The sequence below is a fragment of the Gobius niger genome, assembly GCF_951799975.1.
Source record: "Gobius niger genome assembly, chromosome: 20".
NCBI classification, from domain to species: domain Eukaryota; kingdom Metazoa; phylum Chordata; class Actinopteri; order Gobiiformes; family Gobiidae; genus Gobius; species Gobius niger.
This window is the reverse complement of record NC_136871.1, coordinates 7,526,285-7,545,396: the sequence shown is the minus strand read 5'-3', so window position 1 is coordinate 7,545,396 and position 19,112 is coordinate 7,526,285. Positions and strand designations below refer to the sequence as shown.

At 43.8% G+C, this 19,112-nt stretch overlaps 1 long non-coding RNA gene across 1 annotated transcript in view; it reads left to right on the top strand.

Annotated features, from left to right (window-relative positions):
- The first annotated feature begins 2,194 nt into the window (after window positions 1–2,194).
- LOC306980129 overlaps window positions 2,195–19,112 on the top strand; it is a 169,491-nt gene continuing 152,573 nt past the window's right edge. Inside the window, exon 1 of the long non-coding RNA XR_013793992.1 lies at window positions 2,195–2,514. This is a non-coding gene — a long non-coding RNA (uncharacterized lncRNA). The remainder of the gene's footprint in view (window positions 2,515–19,112) is intronic.

Sequence of the window (19,112 nt, the reverse complement as noted above, 5' to 3'; positions counted from 1 at the left end):
TTTAGACCTGGTTTAGACCTGGTTTAGACCTGGTTTAGTCCTGGTTTAGTCTTGGTGTAGTTCTGGTTTTATCCTGGTTTAGTCCTGGTTTTGTCCTGGTTTAGTCCTGGTTTTGTCCTGGTTTAGTCCTGGTTTTGTCGTGGTTTAGACCTGGTTTAGACCTGGTTTATTCTCAGGTACAAAGTATGCAAAGAGAGAGGGAAGTCGTTTGCAGCCCTCACTGAGACTGCATTTTTCTCCGTAAGCCCAGGGGCCCCTTCAACCTGCCGGGCCCCTGGGCTCAGCCCCCGTGAGCCCCTTCATAAATCCGGCCTTGGTCGTCAGATAGTTTGATCAAACTCAAACTAGGCCTTTTCAAACTCCTGAAAAGAAGGATCAGGTCGGACGTAACTCCACATATTTCTCGTTCATGACAGTTTCTTTGAAGTGGGCAGAGTTCAAATCGGTCCCGCTCGTCTATCAAATAATAAAACCTGAAAATAAGTATAAACTGTGCAGATGTAGCTTCAGGGTGTGGATGCTGGCGCCGCCTGCGAGCTTGTTACAGCATTACGTTTGCAGCAAGTGTTAAAATAATGACTGCTGCATTTTTGTTTATTTACTAAGTGCGCTTTGTTCCCCCTGTGGAATAATGACTGCAATTATATATGCATATAACAAATGGGCTGCAAAAATAGGACAAGCACAAATACCCACAGTTTCTCTCACAATAGCAATGCCAAGTGTTGTGTTTCAAGTGTAAAGCCATGCTGCTTTCCAGATTACATAAGAGTTGTACAATTTAGCGTTTGGAAGAGAAGGAAGCATGTTTATCCGATCCAATCGAACGGTATTTATAATGCACTTCAGTCGACCGAGTTGCAGTTACGCAACAGCAAAAAGTCACAATAAAAATAAGAACAAAGGTAAGGAAAAAGAAAAAAAAGACTGGAAAAAACAGGCAAATACGATAAAACCATGTACAATTCCTGACTCAATTGAAAGCAGTAAATAAATATGTTTAAAGAGCCGACTTAAAAACAGAAAGTGACTCCATCTGTCTAAGGTCATACTATACTATACTATTGCTCTGCCCAATCCCGTCAGACCTTGGAAGCTAAGCAGGGAAGGGCCTGGTCGGTACTTGGATGGGAGACCGTTTAGTAACACCAGGAAGCCTAGCGAATGTAATGCGTGAGTCAGTGGTTTATGGTGGTCGGAGGGGCCGATGGCGCAGACTGGTTGCCTCGCTGCCGTCAGTCTACCCCAGGGCAGCTGTGACTACCCCAGTAGCTTACCACCACCGAGTATGGAGTGAATGAATAATGACGACAGTGTGGCGTTTTGAGAAACTTGGTAATACAGGAGAGCATTACAAGTGTAGAGCATTATTATTATTATTATTATTATTATTATTATTATTATTATTATTATTATTATTATTATTATTATTATTATTAAGGTGCAGTCCACAATGTCTGGCCTGCGACTGAAAAAGAGAGGCCCCCTATCGATTCCTTTGAGTCCTTGGGACTAATAACAAAGAGCGGGGCTGTGGTCAGAAGTATCAGGCACTGCGTAACATTTTGGACTATGCTGTTGCCAGCAATACAAGACGTGCTCCAAATGACCAATTCTAAACAGGAAGGGCACATTTTGCAGTGGACAATCAAATAATTCATTTTGATGAGGACCTAACCTATTGAAATGTCATATCCGGCTGCCTTTGCTCAACATCTCCATGAGCTTTATGGAGACGTCCCGCTCCCAGTAAAGTTACACTCAGGTCTTTGGAGAGGTGCTCATACCAATAAAGGTATGAGTCAAGAGTGAGGGGAGGTGAACCAACCCCCAAAATAATGATATGCTTTAATTTCAAAAGTGATTTTAACTCACAATATAAAACATGTTAGCCCTGACTTCGGGTCTGAAATTGTATTTTTTATTTATATGTTATTTTTCTTATTTCAAAAGCAAAAATCAAGATGGTTGGAATTGGGGAACATGCCCATCCTTCCCGTTTGAGTTAAAACTGATCAGTTATGCAGCTATACCCTAGATGTAGCTTTAAAAGAATCGATATGCCGAATTTTAATATTTTAAAGTCTTTTCCCCCCAGCATTTATTCACTACTCTTATGCGCTTCCTCATGACCACATCTCTCTCTCCTCCTTCCTTCCTCCCCTCATTTGTAAGTTCTCTCCATCACCACGAGGGGCTTTCTACACCGCTCGTACACGCGCACACTGCACGAGGAGGCAGCAGCTTGGCTTGGTCCTCGTTGCCTGGAACTCGAGACTCTCCGGGCGCGCATGCAGCGGAGGAGGCAGACAGGCAGGCAGACAGGGCGCCCTCTCTCACGCACGGGACGCAGGGGAGACCGGTGGTGCCCGTGATATTTTTTTTTGGTGGGGGGGTCACGCTGAGGGGAACGTACCGCTTACAGTGGAGACCCGAGTGCCGTTTTGTCTTTACGCGCGGCGCCACTCTCTGCAACTTGTCAACGTGGACGCATCTCTCTCCTGGCCACGAAAGGTAAGACTTTGGGTACGCTTCATGCGCGTGTCAAAGTTTATTCTTGCTCCTGCTTTGGGGTGTAATCTGCGCATTGTTTCTGAGCTTTGTAGCTTTGACGACACTCGGCGCGTGGTTGAACATGTCATTTTACAGTACGTTTGAACTCTGTTTCCTTGGCGCGAGTGATGAGCAGTGATGGGGATGGACCTGCCCTGACATGGCTTTGGACGCAAATCATTCGAAGACGAGCGATCGTTAACTTGTTGCCACTTGTAACGCAATTATCAGTCAACGAGCGCTGCGTAAAGGGAGAAGGAATGTAAGTTTTGAGTCCACGCTCCGCGGTTTGAGAGTGTGCACGATGGCACAGTGCGCAGTGGGGAACAGCATTTCGATCTGAAGCGATACAAAAAAAAAAAAAAAGCATTCTTATTATGTTTTACACTGTAGCTTTAGTGGGAGCGCGCGGAGATCGATGTTGTTGCATGTGGTCTCTGGAAACTAAATACTAGCGGGGAGGAATTAGCGAAGCGAGCGCGGCCGAGGCTGCACAGTGGGATGCGTCTTCGAGGACTGCAGCCACTTGATGCGCCAACAACAGGATGTGTTTGGGAAAGTTGGACGCGCGCCACGGCTTACTTAAAGCCACCACGGCTAACGGCAGCCTCGTATAAGCATCTCCAAAACAGTCTTTTCTCTCTTAGCTCAGGATAGACGCGGCTTTGCCCTAATCCTTTTGCAGTTGTATCAGCTTTAAGTCTCTTCGCTGAGATTGACAGGAAAAAAAAACGGAAACGTGTTTTCTTATTCCCCCCTGAAAGATAACGTTTACTTACAGCACATATTAACTCTATTTCACTCCTTGTATGAGGTGGTAATTACTGCATAATCATTTTAATATAGGCCTAAGTCATGCATCTTAACGGCAGGGCATTGTGTTGAATTTGTTCCTCACAGATTATTTTATATATTTATATTCATATACATATAAATAGATAAATGCTTATATCTTATTATATATATGGCAGTGTAGGGAAATAGTGAAGAAGTGCCACTAAAACAGTCTCTTTAAGCTACATTCCCCCATCTTTAAACATAACTTTGAGAAAATAAAATTCTTCCCATCAGTTAATGCTGTGTTTGTTTAGCCTTTTCTCCGTCATATCAGGTTGAAGTGCCGTCTATATTCTCGACTGGATTGCTTGTCCCCTATGTGTGCCTTATATCACCGAGTATGATTTGTGGCTGTTCGGGTCATGCTACACTTTAAGCTTGGATATTGCTGACCTTGGAAAGGGTTAGCGATGTCTAAATGTATTCCTTGAGGGCGTACGTCGATGCACACGGCTTGTATCTTTGCGCACCTCGTCCTGAAGCAGACACTGTGTGCTTTTCTCACTTCACCATTTATCCAAAGCTAATTGGTGTATGGCGATGTGAGGGAAATGCTCCTGGATCCAATATCCGATCAATGATTTTAATTTTCCAATTAGATGCTGATCTGTTCAGGAATCCATCAAAGCGGCAGGACCTCTGGGTAAAGACTTTGACCTTTCCTGACCCCGAGTTTGAGAAATTGATTCTGCCGCCTGCAATACAGCAGCAGAATTGGACGGTGGTGAAATCAGCAACATTTTGTAAGGGCTGTATCTGCTGCTCGTGGGAGGAAGTATGTTTGGGACACATTTTTTTGCAGTAAATATGGCAAAATGTACCATTTTCTCACATTGAAAAATGTAGATACTATAAGTTAGATCTAAGTGTAGATATAAGTTACCAAACACACAAGAAGAGAAGAGAGAGAGGAGAGAGAGAGAGAGAAAGAGAGAGAGACAGAAAGAGAGAGAGAGAAGAGAGAGGAGGGAGAGAAGAGAGAAAGAGAGAGAGGGAGGGAGAGAGAGAGAAGAGGGAGAGAGAGAAGAGAGAGAGGGGAGAGAGAAAGAGAGAGAAAGAGAGAGAAGAGCGAGAGAGAAAGAGAGAGAGAAAGAGAGAGAGAGAAAAGAGCGAGAGAGAAAGAGAGAGAAGAGGGAGAGAAGAGAGAAAGAGAGGGGGAGAGAGAGAAGAGAGAAAGAGAGAGAAGAGCGAGAGAGAAAGAGAGAGAGGGGAGAGAGAGAGAGAGAGAGAGAAGAGAGAAAGAGAGAGAGGGGAGACAGAGAGAGAAGAGAGAGAGAGAAGAGAGAGAGAGAAAGAGAGAGGGGGAGAGAGAGAGAGAGGGGAGAGAGAGAAGGGAGAGAAGGGAGAGAAAGAGAGAAGAGAGAGAGAGCGAGAGGGAGAGAGAGAGAGAAGAGAGAGAGAGAAGAGCGAGAGAGAAAGAGAGGGGGACAGAGAGAGAGGGGAGAGAGAGAAGGGAGAGAAAGAGAAGAGAGAGGGGGAGAGAGAGAGAGGGGAGAGAGAGAAGGGAGAGAAAGAGAGAAGAGAGAGAAGGGAGAGAAAGAGAGAAGAGAGAGAAGGGAGAGAAAGAGAGAAGAGAGAGAAGGGAGAGAAAGAGAGAAGAGAGAGAGCGAGAGGGAGAGAGAGGAGAGAGAGAGAGAAGGGAGAGAAAGAGAGAAGAGAGAGAGCGAGAGGGAGAGAGAGGAGAGAGAGGGAAAGACAGAGAAGAGAGAAGAGAGAAGAGAGGAGAGAGAGAAGAGAGAGGAGAGAAGAGAGGAGAGAGAGAAGAGAGAGGAGAGAGAGAATGGACATATATCTGAGTGTTGTATGTGAGTATACATACTGTACAGTAAATTTAGAGGCCACTAAATTCAGTAGTAAAGCAGTCCATTGTTAGTGCCTTCATTTTGTAGTTGGACATCCTTTGCCAACAGTATATTGCAGGCCATGTGTGTAATGTGTGTGCAGGTTAAAGCCCACACTGCACTGTATATATGCAGTACATACAACTAAGCAGCCAGGCACAGATATAGTCAAATAGATACTTGAACATTAGACACTGCATATACTTCACAAAGTCGTTTCCACACTTTTTCAGATTCCAGCATCAGCATCAGTTCAGCCGCAAAACCAGCAGCAGGCGCAGCCGTCGCATCACCGGGCACATCTCCTTTCATTCCGTCCTCTTGTTCCAGCTTTGCCAAAATTGAGATGTAAATTTCAAGCGTTAATTTATATGAGGCACTGAAAGGTTCATTTCCGAAGCATATGAGAACAAGTTAGCCAGCAATAGTAGTATATTCTGCCGCCGAAATAGGAGCATTTCCGAGGCAGGAGGATTCAGCCGAGGCATGAGACAGTGCCGTAAAAATACAGAATTACTATAACATGCTCCGCCTAATAAATATAAAGACCCCATTACAGGTTTTAAACATCTCACCTCTGCAGAAACCCTTCAAAGCCTTAGCATCTCATGCCTTCATAAGTTTACGGAGAGAGAAAGAGAGAGAAGTGTTAAAAGCAGTAAATTGACTCGGCAACGGAGCGTCCATTACCCATTAGAGTCATGTGCATTGTGTCCCTGCTTCTTCATTTATTCCAATGGGGGTCTAAGCAGCGGCGTACATTACAAGGGCCATGTAGCAGTAACCCAGATGGCACAATGAGCTGATTGTGATTTATGTACCAAAAGTGAATGCATTACTGGTCGCAGCTTCGACTCGGGCGCCAATTCGTGGGCAGGCTTTTCTCTCTTTTTTTTTTTTTCTTCACACATCTCCCAACATGCATAGAGGGACTTAAAGAGCGAAAATAGCAACTTCCTTTACAGCTTTTGGAGGGGGGGGGGGGTAAAAGGCCTTTTCTTCCCCTGGCATGCATCGTTATTACGCCGTAAGATTTGTAGGTTTTGAATTCAAGATTGGAAATGGAAATGTGACGCGCAGAAGAACTGCTCTGCGCTCGGTGCCGTGGGTTCGAGTGCGCGGCACAAACTTGCAAGTCCTATCCAAACAAAAACCAAAGAAAGGAAAGAAGGAAAGAAAAGAAAGAAAAAATAGTTGCAGTCGTTATCCATAGAGGGCATGCTGCACATCTCCGCCGGTGGAAAATCGTTTAGATGAAGCAGTTTGCCGCTGCGAGACATTGATTACCGTTTACCGAGCCGCGGCATAAATGCAGTGTTAAAGTAGAGATGGCGGGGATAGACAAAGGGAGCTATAGGAGGAGACTGTGGCAGGAGAGGAGAGGAGTCGGAGGAGGAGAGGGAACAAGGAGGTAAGCGCTGATAGTGCAGTGAGTGGCAGCACAGATGAATCACACTGGGGGTTCTTTATGTTGCACAAAGTGAGGCCTGTCGGGGGTCAGGGCAGTGATCCGCGCGTTCGCTCCGGAGCACGGGGTGTAGAATTCCATACAAATAAACATGTTTTTTCTTCGTTTATGTTTTTAACCGCACTGTTGTGATTCACTATTCAAGCAGGGGGCGGCAGGTTCAAATCTCACGACGCAATCACTCATGAAATGTAGCCGGTGGTTTGACGCAATGATCGCGAAACTACCATGCGAAATATTTTAATTTGATTTTAAAGGGACGATGCAGAGTTTAAAATGTTTTAAAGTGTGTTCCAGCAATGTCCTAGTGTGTAGAATGAGCCCAGACCTGTTCACCACAACTGCCTCTAAAATCCATCACTGTCACTCAAAAAGGTGTTAATGTGGATCCGAAGTGCCGCCATGCACGAGCTTAAAGGGGGGGTATTATGTTATTAAATAGGTTTTAGGACACATGCCATACCTGACACAGACCTTCACTTTTGTCTAGGCTTGGCATAAACACACACTGACTAAAGTGGAAATTGTGGAGTTTTAATTTTTATAGAGGGGGTATTATGCTTTTTTCAATCACATAGCACCAGTCTATAGCACACTACAATGATGACCAAACCTTCTGTTGGTCTGTAAATGCAGTAAATTAGAATAACTGCCTTGTATAAAATTGCTCTCTCAAAATGGCTGGAGCGAATGTCTTGAAATAGGCCTCTGTCTCTTTAAGAACCCCTGACCCTTTCCGACACGCCCCCTCCACACGCTGTCTGTGGCATCAGTGGGGAGGGGGTTCTGCTGAGGAGCAGTGGTTGGTTACTCGGCTGGTGACGAAAGCTCGGAGGCGTCTCCAGGAGGTGGGGGCGTTCCTAGGAGGACTCAGGCAAACCTATCCCTAAAATGGCCGCCATCAGAGTTTTTACAAATTACTCCTTGATACGTGAATGTGCCAAGGCAACACTTCAGGCATGTTTTTAATGAGGGAATGACATAATAACATGATGTAAAGCTTGAAAAAGTCGATTTTGCATAATACCCCCCCTTTAATATAGAAGGTGCAGTTACACGTATGGCCTGAGGTGGCAGTAGTGAGTATATAATGGCTAACTTGCATCTAGCCCCTTTAAGCGAAAAAAACAAACAAACATATATATATATATACTATTGCGAATTGATATAGGGACAAAGAATCAAACCACTATTTTTATTGACCTTTATTTAACCCGGATTGTCCCACTGAGATTACGAATCTCTTTTTCAGGGGAGTCCTGGCCTTAGACGAGTTGATACGTACCTGTCTGGTCTTTGTGTCCGTGGAAGAGCGTGGTAGCTTCCAACTTCACCCCGTTTGGAGCTATAGGAACACATTGGGAGAGGCTAAGTGCTAGCAACATCTTTAGTCGTTTTGCGCAACTGAGGGCACGCACAAAGACCAGACAGGTACGCATCAACTCGTCTAAGCTCAGGCAAGAACATATCTCAGTATGGAAAAATGGTTCCTTTAAGTCTTGACTCCGACATTTCACTAAGTGTCTCTCTGCTCTTCATCCTGCGCTGTCCCGAGAGACAAAAACAAATCTTTAAAACACAGACATAATGATTGTATTGTGAATGAAAAGAAGTGTGCGAATACTTAATGCCAGTGTATCACACAGAGCAGCCCCATGCACCACATGACATTCTCAGAAGATCTTTCCAATAAACTGACACTGAGCCTCTCCTCCCCCGATCACCTGCTGTCCGGTCAGTGGTCAGGGACGGCCAGCCCGCAGTCACTTCATTACCCCCTCCGGCCCGGGACAGCATCAGCCACATTACTCCGGAGCTCCGCGGTGTCGGGACCCGCTCGGGGGAAGGGAGGAGAGGCGGGCGAAAGGGGGATAGGCTGCACGGCAGATTTGGCACCACTGTTTGCACCTGATTTGAAGGAAGAGAGTTACAGGCGAGCACTTTGATCCCATAATCTTACACAACTGTGGCTTTGCTCTGGGAAACTCAAGGTTTTTGAAGCTTGCACTTGTGATGGAATTGGCAATGAATACTTATTTTCGCTGCTGTTGCGGTAGTTACGTGGCTGTCTGGAGCTGGTTCGGGGGTTGAAAGTGACAGGCACCTGGAGTGGACTTAAATTGTACAAGGCAAGCTAGTCTTTGCATATTCAATTGGCCTGGGATTTGATACATTTTGTGACGCAATCCATTGTTTAATTTTGACTGAGGACAGCACAAAGGATGTAGATATCCTGATGTATAACGAGTGATGCAGATCTTAGTGTAACGGTTATGCCTATGAAACAAACTGACTTGGTTTAGAATTGAACACATGACCTGTTGCCACTGAGTCTAGCAGGGGCTTGTTTTGTTCAAGGGGAGCTTGTCTTTGGAAAATCCTGTCATTTTTGTGTGTGAATGTTTTTTTCTCATCTATGATTTGTGCACAGTGTTGGTTTGCCCTCTTAGTTTTGGTCTTTTGGATTTAAATGCTTTTAGATTTAATCACATTTTGATTAAAACTAAATGTATTTAATTAATATTCTTAATGCATGTCCTATTGCCTTATAGTTGAACGTTTTTTAGCTTATTTTTAATCTTAATTCTGTGTTATTCACCTTATTCCGGCCCGCCCACTTTTTGCGTTGTCTCGGCACCTCGTTGTCCAGACACTTCCGGTCGAGCGCGAAGCCCGTTCATTTTAACGGAGAACGAGGGAAAATGGCGGCACCCACGTGAGCCTCCGGAATAAGGTGAATATGTTTTATGTTGCACCAGGAAAAATTCCTATTTTGCAATAAAACCTATTCTGATTCTTCTTTAGTCATTTCTAAATCTGTTTCAGTCGACCTTTAGTTTACTTTTGTTTAAGTCAGTTTCATAAAAAAAAAAAAAAAAAAAAGTACTAGTATTTCAACAAATTAATTTAGGTTGATAGATATTGAAAATATGTATCTGTATTAAAGTGATAGTCTGGAATTCTACAAATGTTACAAAATATGAAAAATTGATTGCATTTTGATGTAAAGTAAGTAATCATATATATATTTTTCTGTAAAGTCCCTCCTTCCCAGATCTTGGCAACTAATCAGAGTCTAGTATCCTCTCGCGTTGACCAATGAGACGAGCTTTTCCTCTGAACCAGTCAGTCAGGTCCAATCAGAAGGGGAGGGGGAGGAGCTTGATCGTTAACTTTTGAAAATTCTGTTCCTGCTCTCCTCATTTTGCAAACAAGGGTTTTCTGGTTAAAGAGGGAGGAATTTGACTTTACTTTAAAATTTCATTCTATCTCCGCTCACTTTGCAAACTTACAGACTGTCACTTTAAAGGGACAATACAGAGTTTAAAAATATCAAAACTATGTGTTTTCCTCCCCCTACATGTTACAGCCATGTCCTAATGTGTAGCTTGAGCCCAGACCTGTTCACCACAACTGCCTCTAAAATCCTGCACTGTCACTCAAAAAGGATTTGCTTCGGGTCCAAAGTGCCGTCATGCACGAACTGAATATAGAGACTGTAGTTACGCGTAAGACCTGAGGTGGCAGTAGTGAGTCTAAAATGACCAACTTGCATCTCGTCTCTTTTTGCTTTGACAGGCATTGCATGGCTTTTCTTTAAAGCGGCCGTGCTCCCCTCATCCTCTGATCATCGCTTAGAGATTTTTTTTCAACAGCGCAGTCTGCACATTAATTCATCAACATGTGTTTAATTGGGGGAGAAAAACTATCCTGAGAAAAGATGAAGTCCCAGTTTGATCGCAGTCAGTCAATCAATCATTCAAACTTTATTTATTAAGCGCTTTTCATGCCGAAATGTATCACAAAGTGCTTTACAGATTACAACATTTAAAACAAAACGCCTGGCACAACCTCCCATATATATACATTTTATATATTAGGATTAAATAAATAGATTAGTCAGTTAAAGGCTAAGCTAAAAAGGTGGGTCTTGAGCCGCTCTTAAAAACATTTTCGTTCTCTGCAGCCCTGAGCTCCTCCTCAGTCCTGAGCTCCTCCTCAGGTGGTTCCAGAGGCGAGGGCCGTAATATTGGAAAGACGCCTCACGATGAGTCTTTTTGTTGACTTTAGGAATAACTAGGAGACCCCTGCCGGAGGAGCGAAGGGGCCGTGAAGGTTCATAAGGGAAAAGCAGTTCTGAAAGATAAGAAGGACCAAGACCATTAAGACATTTAAAAACCATTAAAAGAACTTTAAAATCGATCCTGAAACACACGGGGAGCCAATGCAGCGATTCTGAAACCGGTGTAATGTGGTCCCGCCTCCTGGTCTTCGTCAGGACACGAGATGCTGAAATTTGTAAAAGTTGTAAACCTGAGATCCTCTTTTTGGGAAGACCAGAAAGCAGAGCATTACAGTAGTCGATACGACTGGTGATAAAAGCATGCATGAGCGTCTCCGTGTTGGCCCGAGAGAGAATGGGGCGGACTCTGGCTATGTTCTTCAGATGGTAAAAACCTATCTTTGTGATATTCTTAATGTGTGGAATAAACGACAGCTCAGAGTCAAAGATCACACCCAGGTTCTTCACCTGTGAGGAGGGATTAATAGACAGTGACTGTAGTTTGGGTAGAAGTCTTTCTCTCTGGGCCTCAGGGCCGATGATTAACATTTCAGTCTCTCGGGCGCTCAGACCAGAGAGAAATAACCTGTGAGTCCTTGTGTCTTCGATGCCGCCTCTGTCTGTCACCTGTAGCAAGTGTGTTCTCCCGCTCCGCCCTCAAACCCCCAGTTGCGAACATTTTTTAGTCTGTGCATAGCCCCAATTGGTCTGCGCGTGGCTTAGAACTATGTCTGAATTGCCCTTGTTGGTCATATTGACGTGATAAGTGAGGCTTTTATGTGACAATCATGGTGGACTATTTGAAAATAAAAAGCCTATTATTTTAGTCGTCATAGTTACTACAAATGCTGCCAGACTAGGAGGTGTATCAAGCTTGATGGGACAGTCATGCGCCGCAGACTGGGTGGTTAGCCAACACCTGTTCAGCTCCCAGTCACACATGCCATTACCCTGACTTTGATCTAATGTGCTGTATAAGTAATAGAAGCACACCACCTTGCTCTCATGAACAAAACAAAGAAACACATATTAGAACTTCAACAGAAATATGTCGGTATTGAGAGACCTTCATCAGACAGTGTGAGGCGTTTTTCTTTCACGAAGGTCAAGTATAATATAATGTGAATTTCCGAATGCATTTCCATTTCCAACTGCAGAGAAGTATGAAACGGTAGGAGAAAGAAAATGGACTGTATCGAGACGCAGGCAGCTGCTGAGTCCATCTGTCCAAATGATGCTGGGTTTGTCAATATGGGAGGAAATAGGATTGTGGACAAGAATGTGCCAAACAAGCAAGGCTGAATGAAGGGATCATCTAAACACATCCCGGAAGGTACAAGACATGTTCTGTACCAAAGTAAATGTTGTTGTACTGCTGCAGCACCCTGAACAACCACTGCCACTTCTTCTACTACTACTGCTGTGTGCTGTCAGACTGTGTTTTTACTATTATGGCATACTTAAAAGGGGTGGGGGTTGCAATGTTGTTCTCTCATCGCACATCAAATTTTTTTTTTTTCATTGAATTCTCCCCAGATGCAATTTTAAGCCTAGAAAGCTCTTAATGAGAGTGTTCCAGTGACTGTTTTGCCCTGTACCCCAATCCATCACATCAAACCAAAAGTGTTCCTGAAACTACTCATTTACAAACGAAGCACTGCTGATGACCAACATTATTATTATTAGAACAAGATATTGACTAGTTGGATGTGACCAAATCCCAATCATGCTTTTCTATCTTCCTGTGCAGCATTTCAACAGCAGGCCATGTATTTCTGTCCACAATGCGTGGCAGGCCCTCCACTCTCATGTTGAACCCCCTGCACTGGAGTGGGAAGAGCGAGTGCTTTGTAAACATCCACTTCCTCGACGGCATGTCACGGTTCACAAAGACTGCTCCTCTCTGTCTGCCATAACCCGCTGGCACGGCTTACAGTACCACGCTGGTCTATTCCTGCATCAAGGTTGGCTTAGCAGTGATGAAGGCTGCCAAGGTGGGGAACATCATCCATATCTGTTTCTGCACGAGAGGAAATGCGATGCCTATATGGACAAACACGCGATGTGAAGGCCACGCGCAGACTGGATGAACTTCATACACTTCATTCATTCATACGGTTATGCCCAACCAATGTCAGCCAGGAGTATTCCAGTTTAATTGATCCTGTTTTTTTTTCCTATTTGACCACCTTTTAATATGGCTAATACAACAAAATCCCTCATTGGCCTCTACTATCACAAGTTCTTTGTTTTTAATGTCAAAGGTGAAAAAAAGCTGTGCCTCACAATTGAGTTGTTTGCCAGAGATGCTGGGCCTGTTCAGGTGGTGGGCCCACGGGCATAAGCTTCCAGGCAGGTCACCCAGAAGGAGGGGAACTACCAATCAAGGAGCAATAATCGGTTGGACTAAAGGTGTTAGAGTGGCCTCACATGCAAAACACAAACTCACTGGGGCACTATATACAGGTAATAATAATCATAGATATCGCCGCAAGTGGCAAATATAGGCCCTCTTGGGATTTGCACGACTTTTGCCATAACCCACCACAATAGCCAAGGGCACTGTGAGGTAAAAATGCCAGGAAGTATTTCCCAGCATTTGAAACACCACAGCCGTGGCAGCAGATGTAGTATGTCATGCTATTCAAGTCCTATTGGTGTATAAAAGCCTTCCCAATTCTTTTATATTAACCTGAAAGGCTGCACCCAGACCGCATGGCTACTTAATATGCAAAAATGTCCTCGTTTTGATCAGGGTTATGTGATGGATGAGTGCGCCAAATTCCAAACATTGGAACTTGAATAACCAGTGGTTATTACTCGTAAATGTCTTCATCAGGCCTTGGACTATTACATTTTCTCAGTTCTGGTGCTTTGAGAAATGCTTGGTGGAAGTCGTGCCGCAAGATCAGGGAGACATTTCTCATACGAGAGATTAAATTGAACCCAGGATTAGAGGTGAAGTGAAAGAAGTTCATATAATATTGCTTTGTTTACTTGCCTTAGATTTATGCAGAGGCAAAGGCGTGGAGGTCATTTTAATAAGTAAACAGCCTATACTTTTATGAAGCGCTTAATTTTATTCCCGTGTTGCCAGGGGACTGCGATGCCAAGGGGGGAAGATGAGTTTCATTGTGTTTGACAGGGGTAGCTCAGCCCGTGTCTCATCTGTGATTATCCAGCGGCGGCGCGCACTGACATTTTTGCTGAGAGAAGATGCTCATTGGCGACGAGTGGGTTTGAAATGAGGTTTGTGATAGCCTGTCAGTTTCAAAGAGCAAGGTACAGGAACACCTGGCTTTGTAGTTTGGACGCTCTGAAAGCCAGACTGGGAAGAGACGCTTGAAATGAAATTATGTACCAAATGAGCTTGGGTCGGGAACTTCAGAAAGGATTTAGGTTCAAGCAAAGATGAAAGGGAAAAAAACTGACATTGGTGATTAATGGGATGCTAACATTTTTCTTTATCGGTTTTCGATTGTATTATTAAGAGTCAAAAGAAAGGCAGAAAATAAATCAACCTTTCAAGGTGTCTGTGCCGGCGTTCATCTTCAATGAAAGTTCTTGAGTCATCTTCTGTACTCCGTAGTTGAAGTGTCGAACGTTTCGCCTCTCATCCAAAAGGCTTCGTCAGTGCACTAAGGTTCAGCTCAGCCTGCACTCCAGATAAAGACCACAGGGAGGAGTTCAACTTTGGTTAGTCCCTCCCCTCTATTAAGAGCTATTCTCCCCTGATTGCTTCTTTGTAATTTAAAGCAGCACTAAGTAACTTGTTTACCTTTTCGTAGTAGCTCTGGGGTAATACAAGTGTTAATGGCATGTTTTGGGGGGTCTTTCATCTCCCCCTAGTGTCTCTGGCCAGAAAACTACAATTACAGCTTTCCAGCCCCCGGGTCGAAGCCACCAATACACACTAAAAGAATCATGAAGAAGAAGCGAACCGGCTAACAGGCAAAGCTAACTGTGGGCTAGCGCCACTTAAAACAGTTTACAGCCACATTTGAGTGAAAAAAAAATTCTCCATTGTCTCCAATTAATGAGTAAAAAGAAAAAACATGCTACGACACCTGCAGTGGCGCTTATGGCCTCTAGGGGCATGGGTTACTTAGTACTGATTCAAGTCTTTTTAATTCTATGTCCTAACGACCTAACTCTCACCTAAGTTTCAGTCTGAACAACCCTAATCTCAGCTGATCACTGCTACTCACATGTCTATTGATCTGTCCTGGGCTGAGTTTCAGCCTCATTAACATGACAGAGCCCTCGAGATATTGGGCTGGAAGAGATTTCTGTAAACTGGAGAGAGTTTAAATCGATGTCCTCCATTCCTTCCTCCATTCTTTTCAAAAATTGCTTCTTTAAGGACCTTTACTCCAACAAACCTGTTTTTCCTGTGATAAGTTTTTCAAGGCAAATTGCTTTGGGTGTGGCAGAGTTGTTAGTACTTGGACCATCAGCAAACAAGCACAATTCCCATAGGGGTTTGGGCCTAAAAACATGCACAATAATAATAATAATGTTTTTTTTTTTAATACACTGTATGTAGGATTTGTTTCCTTAGCGGGGAATGAAGTTGCACCGACTTTCTGTGAGGAAGTAAGGATTTTTGTTGAGCACATTTACTTCCCCTTGGCTATTCCTATTTTGAAATAACAATAATTATACTTCTTCCACCTCCAGATTCAATTACATCACACGATCAAAAGGCACAGACAATCCCACCCCCACGTTTGTCCTCTTGCGCTCCGGCTTACCTGCTACGCTTTGAACACCGCCGTGTTTTATCAATTGGGAATGACAGATTGCCCATTGATGTAGCCGTGTGTACCAGCCCGCGTCTCCGTGTTAGTTCGTCGGCAGTCTGGCAACTTGTCAAAGGTATCTTCCCGCCTCCATGTGCAATTTAGTCCCGGGACGGTCTCCAGCAGTCCCCCCCCCGCGACCCCAACCGGGATTAAGCGCATGAGACAAACGGATGAATGCGCAAATACGAATGCAGCGTTTGTGTATCTGTCAAAAATGACCCGCCAAATCTGGTGCTTTCATTGCTGGGTACAATGCAGCCTAGCAACAGACAGTTGGCTCTAGTCGGCTGCTAATACAGGCTTTCGCTTCTTCTTCCTAATGTGTCATTCTCTCATCTCGCCTAACTCTTCTCTCTCCGCGCAGTTTAATCTCGTGGCTTACTGACTGGGGGAAAAAAACAAAAAGAAAGGCACGCTGGCATTTCCTTTTGTTTGGTTCGTACAACACCCATTAACTGACAATTCAAAATAATCCGTGCCGCAATTATAATGTTGACACAGAGGAAATTGGGCATCTCAGTGATGCGATAGTTGCCATTGTAATTTTAGTTTAAAAGCCATCTTCAAGGCAAAGTGTTTCTTCTCCAGCGTAGTGTTCAAACTAAAAGCACCCTATTTTTATAATTATACGCGTGCCAGGCTCACTCCAGCAACCAAGTAATTTTACAGCAATTGCCAGTTCAAAATATGACCAGGCTGCGTAGAATCGTACGTACAATACTGGCTGGAGTAGCTAGTATGTGTTCTAGATGTAGAGTTTGCAGTTTAGGAGTGTAGTAGTTTTAGTAATAGGACTTGGGTTGGGTAATTGGAAGTGAAAGATAAACAATAACACCCGCACAGTTGGGCCATAACAGGCCTATAGGCTGCAGCAATTGCATAAGGCCCATTTTGACAGCACAAGATCAGTTTGGTTCACTTGAGACCGGCTTCATTTAGGGAGGGTTAGCCCGCAAGTTTGTGTTTCAAGTGCCTTTTGGATAAAGTGGTCTGGGTCGTTATGGGAGTGGCCGAGGTCATTCATATGCATGCGACAGGCAACAACCACAGCCACATATGCAAAATGTGTCCATTAGGTGGGACAGAGCACTCATCAACAATAGAATACTATGCAATTATTCTATATTATTCTATATTATGCCCTTTGTATTGAACAGCGATAAGAAAAATTATATTTGAATGTTTTCCTGTCCTCATTTATAAAATGGACTTTAATATAGCCCAGTTCTCGTCAGCCTCTCGGCTCAATCCATACAGTGAAAGTACAAATCAGCTGTGCCACGTGTTAACTTTGACTTTTAGACGCTCATACAGCAGCTAAAAACTGTGAACAAATCATAACAGTGCCTGGTTTAAATTTGTGAAGAGAAAGGTAACTTTGACTACCGGTCTAGTTTGCAACCCGCTCCAGACCTCATGGCTGAAGTGGTCCGGGACTGGATCGGTTTTGGCTGTCGAAACACCCTCAAACCGCTCCGGTCCGTTGCGGTCTGGTCCTGTTGAAATGGGGCTTTAGACTCCTGCCGGTTTCCTACTAGGTTTAAATACATTAGTAAAGTTACACAGACCATTTTTTATTAAATCTACCAAATAAGGACTGGGGTATTGAAATCAGCCCGAAAGAAATTGCTCTACTACTTTGATATTTGTGAATGTCCTGTGGAGAAAAAGACACTCGACCTGGTTCATTCTCAAAGCTTTTATTGAGGCTTACACAGAGGCAGGATGTCAAGGGCCCCCATGAACCCACCTGTTATTCAGAAGCCTGCAGTAAACGCTTGATATACACAGTCTTCCTAATGATTTTGGTGATGCAATTACTGTCCACCAATGATCCGGGGCGCTGTTCGGTTGAATCAGACAACAACTCACCATTATTTCGCAGACTCTTTAACTTAGTGGCGATGTTTTTTTCCCCCACGGAGCGCCGCAGCCCACCGTCTCCAAAGATGTCGAGGCTTGAGGCTGAAAGAAAAGTTGCTTCCAGGTGGCCAACACTGCTTACTACGCAAGGAAAAAAAGAACCGCGCAAAAGTTTTTGCCGACAACGCCAATTGTTATGGTAAATATTGAGACCATATTAAATGAAAACCGGAGAGAAGTTGTCATGAATCAAGCGTGCCGATTTATTTGACATATGCATATGAAGACACAGCAAGTACCTGGATACAAGAGGCTCTGAAGAACAGTTCACAGCTCACAGTATTTATACACAAAGACAGCACAATGTCAGACGAAATGTATAAGACAAACGTCGCCACTGCAAGGACACAAACACCCCGTCTCCAATTCTAGATAAGATGTCCGGACCCCGGCCAAGCAGATGTCCTTTAGCTGTACAAGGGTTACAATGCGTACTTGCCAGTTGTCCATAAAACATAAGTAATATGATTACAATAAACATATAATAATATACAGTTGGATTTCCATAACAATCCCCATCCTGCTGCATGGTTTAGTGAGTCATGGTTCCCAATGTTCACTTATAATGAGCAGTGGACAGATTTTTTTACTTATGGCTCCACCAGATTACATTTCTAAAGTGAAACCAGTGTATTGTAGCACTCTTCATGACCTAAAGAACCTCAGCCTTCCGTTCTGAGGAAAATGTAAAACTGCATTACGGGAGTTGTCAGGTGACCCGCTCCTGCCCACCGACATTCTCGCTTGGGGCCCCTTGGCATCCTTGCTACGCCGCTGGGCTTACACGCACAAAGATTATAGCATCATCATTTAGGAGTCTGACTAAGAGTTTACAGGTGGCATCTTGAACACTGTTGACGTCACATTTATGTAAAACAAGTCCACGGTGCATATTAGTTAGTGAGTGACTGTCCCAAGATGGGCTGAGGTAGAATCATTATTAGCATGCTTCCTGCCACACAAGCTGTATTTTGAATATTTCAATCTGTTGCAAAAAGCATAAGCAGTAATCACACTTTTCTTCCTTCAGGTAATAACTCTCTCAGAGCCTCCTTGAGCGCAAGTGTAAGTGGTGGTCTCGAGTTTGACGAGGTACATTTAGCACTTTGCAGAGACAGTACATGCAAATCACATTGGCCAAAGCACCACTGTACGGGTTAATAACCTCTTGATGTCGGAAGTGGAATTTCGAGAACAGCATTTTCACATTGCGTTTCAAAAACTGCTCAAGAACTGTGTTTAAAAAATGCATCAATAAAGTGCCAAGCCAGTTCAGTATTCAACATGAACCAGGAATAAAATGGCAAAGAGAAACCGTTTGACCGTTATTAATGTTTATATTTAGTGTAATCTTTGTTGTATACGTCATTATTTTTCATCTCAGAGGCCATTAGCACACAATAACAGCACACACCCGTCCTTTCTGGTGTGATCTCCACAGCTTTACTTACCCAGCAGTTCCGTCCTCAATCTTTAAGCTGTTAGAGACATTGCTCCTGCCTTGTTTTCCACTGGAACCGGAACGCAAACACCAAAAGAGATTCAAAATTTTTAACTTTTCATGGCGTTGTTCAATAATGCATGGGGAACACACTCCTGGGACACTTGTACAGTCTCACTAA